Here is a 6,960-nt window from a genome sequence, read left to right as displayed (position 1 = left end):
GCAGCAGGCTTATTTCTGGTTAGAGATCACAGTCATATTTGAGTAACAATACATTTACACCAATACATGAAGGAGCCATAATGAAATGAAAATAATTAAAAAAATTAAAAACTCATGTCAGGCTGTTGCTACCCCAAATGCTTCTGTATAGCAGTATACAGAATAATCTCATAACATGTCAAAGTTCCTATACATATCAGTTGCTGTCAGTTATAACTGAAAGGACTTCAATTATAACTGTCAGCAACTGATATATAACTGCCAGCAACTGATATATTTCAGTTCTGACAAATTATTGTCAGAACTGGAAGGAATTGTTGTAAGAAGAAACTGGTGAGCGTCTGAGAGGAACTGATGGTGAGGTAAGCATGTCGTATTCATTTGCAGGTAAATCATGTGTTTATTTTACTTTAAAAAGGAACTTTAGTGAAGAGGGGAAAAATAAACCAACACATTTCAAAATGAGAAGTTAAAAAATAGAAGAGAGTTAAAAAAATGATTGCTATCCGCCATGTAATTTGTTCATGTTGTTTGATCCACAATGAGCCTGCACATCTTACTAGTGGAAGACAAAAAAAAATGAGTGCCAATTGCCATTATTTATAACAACACCCGCTAACATTGTGATAGGCAAAAAGGTTTTTTTTTTTTTTTTTTTATAGATATACATATTCACAGAGGGAGATATTGGTTGCTTGGCTGTTTAACCACTTGAGGACCTAGGGCTTTACCCCCCTTAAGGACCGGCCACTTTTTTTCCATTCAGACCACTGCAGCTTTCACGGTTTATTGCTCGCTCATACAACCTACCACCTAAATGAATTTTGGCTCCTTTTCTTGTCACTAATAAAGCTTTCTTTTGATGCTATTTGATTGCTCCTGCGATTTTTACTTTTTATTATATTCATCAAAAAAGACATGAATTTTGGCAAAAAAATGATTTTTTTTAACTTTCTGTGCTGACAGTTTTCAAATAAAGTAAAATTTCTGTATACATGCAGCGCGAAAAATGTGGACAAACATGTTTTTGATAAAAAAAAAACCATTCAGTGTATATTTATTGGTTTGGGTAAAAGTTATAGCGTTTACAAACTATGGTGCCAAAAGTGAATTTTCCCATTTTCAAGCATCTCTGACTTTTCTGACCCCCTGTCATGTTTCATGAGGGGCTAGAATTCCAGGATAGTATAAATACCCCCCAAATGACCCCATTTTGGAAAGAAGACATCCCAAAGTATTCACTGAGAGGCATAGTGAGTTCATAGAAGATATTATTTTTTGTCACAAGTAAGCGGAAAATGACACTTTGTGAGGAAAAAAAAAAAAAAAAGTTTCCATTTCTTCTAACTTGCGACAAAAAAAAATGAAATCTGCCACGGACTCACCATGCCCCTCTCTGAATACCTTGAAGGGTCTACTTTCCAAAATGGGATCATTTGTGGGGTGTGTTTACTGTCCTGACATTTTGGGGGGTGCTAAATTGTAAGCACCCCTGTAAAGCCTAAAGGTGCTCATTGGACTTTGGACCCCTTAGCGCAGTTAGGCTGCAAAAAAGTGCCACACATGTGGTATTGCCGTACTCAGGAGAAGTAGTATAATGTGTTTTGGGGTGTATTTTTACACATACCCATGCTGGGTGGGAGAAATATCTCTGTAAATGACAATTTGTTAATTTTTTTTACACACAATTGTCCATTTACAGAGATATTTCTCCCACTCAGCATGGGTATGTGTAAAAATACACCACAAAACACATTATACTACTTCTCCTGAGTACGGCGATACCACATGTGTGGCACTTTTTTGCACCCTAACTGCGCTAAAGGGCCCAAAGTCCAATGAGTACCTTTAGGATTTCACAGGTCATTTTGAGAAATTTCGTTTCAAGACTACTCCTCACGGTTTAGGGCCCCTAAAATGCCAGGGCAGTATAGGAACCCCACAAATGACCCCATTTTAGAAAGAAGACACCCCAAGGTATTCCGTTAGTAGTATGGCGAGTTCATAGAAGATTTTATTTTTTGTCACAAGTTAGCGGAAAATGACACTTTGTGAAAAAACACAATTAAAATCAATTTCCGCTAACTTTTGACAAAAAATAAAATCTTCTATGAACTCACCATACTCCTAACGGAATACCTTGGGGTGTCTTCTTTCTAAAATGGGGTCATTTGTGGGGTTCCTATACTGCCCTGGCATTTTAGGGGCCCTAAACCGTGAGGAGTAGTCTTGAAACCAAATGTCGCAAAATGACCTGTGAAATCCTAAAGGTACTCATTGGACTTTGGGCCCTTTAGCGCAGTTAGGGTGCAAAAAAGTGCCACACATGTGGTATCGCCATACTCGGGAGAAGTAGTACAATGTGTTTTGGGGTGTATTTTTACACATACCCATGCTGGGTGGGAGAAATACCTCTGTAAATGGACAATTGTGTGTAAAAAAATCAAAAGATTGTCATTTACAGAGGTATTTCTCCCACCCAGCATGGGTATGTGTAAAAATACACCCCAAAACACATTGTACTACTTCTCCCGAGTACGGCGATACCACATGTGTGGCACTTTTTTGCACCCTAACTGCACTAAGGGGCCCAAAGTCCAATGAGTACCTTTAGGATTTCACAGGTCATTTTTGTTTCAAGACTACTCCTCACGGTTTAGGGCCCCTAAAATGCCAGGGCAGTATAGGAACCCCACTAATGACCCCATTTTAGAAAGAAGACACCCCAAGGTATTCCGTTAGGAGTATGGTGAGTTCATAGAAGTTTTTATTTTTTTGTCACAAGTTAGCGGAAATTGATTTTAATAGTTTTTTTTCACAGTGTCATTTTCCGCTAACTTGTGACAAAAAATAAAATCTTCTATGAACTCACCATACTCCGTACGGAATACCTTTGGGTGTCTTCTTTCTAGAATGGGGTCATTTGTGGGGTTCCTATACTGCCCTGGCATTTTAGGGGCCCTAAACCGTGAGGAGTAGTCTTGAAACCAAATGTCGCAAAATGACCTGTGAAATCCTAAAGGTACTCATTGGACTTTGGGCCCCTTAGCGTACTTAGGGTGTAAAAAAGTGCCACACATGTGGTACCGCTGTACTCAGGAGAAGTAGTATAATGCGTTTTGGGGTGTATTTTTACACATACCCATGCTAAGTGGGAGAAATATCTCTGTAAATGACAATTGTTTGATTTTTTTACACACAATTGTCCATTTACATAGAAATTTCTCCCACCCAGCATGGGTATGTGTAAAAATACACCCCAAAACACATTATACTACTTTTCCTGAGTACGGCGGTACCACATGTGTGACACTTTTTTGCAGCCTAGGTGCGCTAAGGGGCCCAACGTCCTATTCACAGGTCATTTTGAAGCATTTGTTTTCTAGACTACTCCTCGCGGTTTAGGGCCCCTAAAATGCCAGGGCAGTATAGGAACCCCACAAGTGACCCCATTTTAGAAAGAAGACACCCCAAGGTATTCCGTTAGGTGTATGGCGAGTTCATAGAAGATTTTATTTTTTGTCACAAGTTAGTGAAAAATGACACTTTGTGAAAAAAAACCAATAAAAATTAATTTCCGCTAACTTTTGACAAAAAATTAAATCTTCTATGAACTCGTCATACACCTAACATAATACCTTGGGGTGTCTTTTTTTTCTAAAATGGGGTCACTTGTGGGGTTCCTATACCGCCCTGGCATTTTACAGGCTCAAAACCGTGAGTAGTCTGGAAACCAAATGTCTCAAAATGACTGTTCAGGGGTATAAGCATCTGCAAATTTTGATGACAGGTGGTCTATGAGGGGGCGAATTTTGTGGAACCGGTCATAAGCAGGGTGGCCTTTTAGATGACAGGTTGTATTGGGCCTGATCTGATGGATAGGAGTGCTAGGGGGGTGACAGGAGGTGATTGATGGGTGTCTCAGGGGGTGGTTAGAGGGGAAAATAGATGCAATCCATGCACTGGGGAGGTGATCGGAAGGGGGTCTGAGGGTTTGGCCGAGTGATCAGGAGCCCACACGGGGCAAATTGGGGCCTGATCTGATGGGTAGGTGTGCTAGGGGGTGACAGGAGGTGATTGATGGGTGTCTCAAGGTGTGATTAGAGGGGGGAATGGATGCAAGCAATGCACTGGCGAGGTGATCAGGGCTGGGGTCTGAGGGCATTCTGAGGGTGTGGGCGGGTGATTGAGTGCCCTAGGGGCAGATAGGGGTCTAATCTGATAGGTAGCAGTGACAGGGGGTGATTGATGGGTAATTAGTGGGTGTTTAGGGTAGAGAATAGATGGAAACACTGCGCTTGGGTGGTGATCTGATGTCGGATCTGCGGGCGATCTATTGGTGTGGGTGGGTGATCAGTTTGCCCGCAAGGGGCAGGTTAGGGGCTGATTGATGGGTGGCAGTGACAGCGGGTGATTGATGGGTGGCAGTGACAGGGGGTGATTGATGGGTGGCAGTGACAGGGGGTGATTGATGGGTGATTGACAGGTAATCAGTGGGTTATTACAGGGGAGAACAGATGTAAATATTGCACTGGCGAATTGATAAGGGGGGGTCTGAGGGCAATCTGAGCGTGTAGGCGGGCGATTGGGTGCCCGCAAGGGGCAGATTAGGGTCTGATCTGATAGGTAACAGTGACAGGTGGTGATAGGGAGTGATTGATGGGTGATTGATGGGTAATTAGTGGGTGTTTAGAGGAGAGAATAGATGGAAACACTGCGCTTGGGTGGTGATCTGATGTCGGATCTGCGGGCGATCTATTGGTGTGGGTGGGTGATCAGATTGCCCGCAAGGGGCAGGTTAGGGGCTGATTGTTGGGTGGCAGTGACAGGGGGTGATTGATGGGTGATAGGTGATTGGCAGGTGATTGACAGGTGATCAGTGGGTTATTACAGGGAAGGACAGATGTAATTAATGCACTGGCGAATTGATAAGGGGGGGGGGGGTCTGAGGGCAATCTGAGCGTGTGGGCGGGTGATTGGGTGCCCGCAAGGGGCAGATTAGGGTCTGATCTGATAGGTAACAGTGACAGGTGGTGATAGGGGGTGATTGATGGGTAATTAGTGGGTGTTTAGAGAAGATAACAGATGTAAACGATACATTTGGGAGGTAATCTGACGGCGGGTTTGCGGGCGATCTAATGGTGTGGGTGGGTGATCAGATTGCCCGCAAGGGGCAGGTTAGGGGCTGATTGATGGGTGGCAGTGACAGGGGGTGACAGGGGGTGATTGATGGGTGATAGGTGATTGGCAGGTGATTGACAGGTGATCAGTGGGTTATTACAGGGAAGAACAGATGTAATTAATGCACTGGTGAATTGATAAGGGGGGGTCAGAGGGCAATCTGAGCGTGTGGGCGGGTGATTGGGTGCCCGCAAGGGGCAGATTAGGGTCTGATCTGATAGGTAACAGTGACAGGTGGTGATAGGGGGTGATTGATGGGTAATTAGTGGGTGTTTAGAGAAGATAACAGATGTAAACGATACATTTGGGAGGTAATCTGACGGCGGGTTTGCGGGCGATCTAATGGTGTGGGTGGGTGATCAGATTGCCCGCAAGGGGCAGGTTAGGGGCTGATTGATGGGTGGCAGTGACAGGGGGTGATTGATGGGTGATAGGTGATTGGCAGGTGATTGACAGGTGATCAGTGGGTTATTACAGGGAAGAACAGATGTAATTAATGCACTGGTGAATTGATAAGGGGGGGTCAGAGGGCAATCTGAGCGTGTGGGCGGGTGATTGGGTGCCCGCAAGGGGCAGATTAGGGTCTGATCTGATAGGTAAAAGTGACAAGTGGTGATAGGGGGTGATTGATGGGTGATTGATGGGTAATTAGTGGGTGTTTAGAGGAGAGAATAGATGTAAACAATGGATTTGGGAGGTGATCTGATGTCGGATCTGTGGGCGATCTATTGGTGTGGGGGGGTGATCAGATTGCCCGCAAGGGGCAGGTTAGGGGCTGATTGATGGGTGGCAGTGACAGGGGGTGATTGACGGGTGATTGACGGGTGATTGACAGGTGATTGACAGGTGATCAGGGGGATAGATGCATACAGTAAACAGGGGGGGGTGGTCTGGGGGGGGGGGGTCTGGGGAGAATCTGAGGGGTGGGGGGTGATCAGGAGGGGGCAGGGAGCAGGGGGGGGGGGGGGTAAAAAAAAAAATAGCGTTGACAGATAGTGACAGGGAGTGATTGATGGGTGATTAGGGGGGTGATTGGGTGCAAACAGGGGTCTGGGGGGTGGGCAGGGGGGGGGGTCTGATGGGTGCTGTGGGCGATCTGGGGCAGGGGGGGGGGAGAAAGTGTGCTTGGGTGCAGACTAGGGTGGCTGCAGCCTGCCCTGGTGGTCCCTCGGACACTGGGACCACCAGGGCAGGAGGCAGCATGTATAATACACTTTGTAAACATTACAAAGTGTATTATACACTTTGTATGCGGCGATCGCGGGGTTAACATCCCGCCGGCGCTTCCGTATAGCCGGCGGGATGTTGCGGCGAGCGAGCGGTGACAGGCGCCGGCGGAGGATCGCGTCACGGATGACGCGATCGCTCCGCCCATGCCCTTAAATGGACCGCCGCCTCTGTGGGTGAGGCCGTCCTGCAGGGCTCCACTTCCCCGCCGCCCCTGTGTAGTGGGCGGTCGGGAAGTGGTTAAAGAGACTCTGAAACGAGAATAAATCTCGCTTCAGAGCTCAAAGTTAGCAGGGGCACGTGTGCCCCTGCTAAACCGCCACAATCGCGACGCTAAACGGGGGTCCCTTCACCCCCAAACCCCCCACTGCAACACTTGGTCGCAGACTTGGTCGCTCCAGTCGCGTCTATCAGCGGCGCATCGCCGCCTCTCCCCCGCCCCTCTCAGTGAAGGAAGACTGAGAGGGGCGGGGGAGAGGCGGAGATACGCGCTGACAAACGCGCGTGGGGCAGGGCTGCGGTTTTACGCTAGGTGGAGTTTTTTATTTGGAG

This window comes from Hyperolius riggenbachi, chromosome 2, assembly GCF_040937935.1.
Source record: "Hyperolius riggenbachi isolate aHypRig1 chromosome 2, aHypRig1.pri, whole genome shotgun sequence".
Classification (NCBI taxonomy): domain Eukaryota; kingdom Metazoa; phylum Chordata; class Amphibia; order Anura; family Hyperoliidae; genus Hyperolius; species Hyperolius riggenbachi.
Note: the sequence above shows the minus strand (reverse complement) of the source record.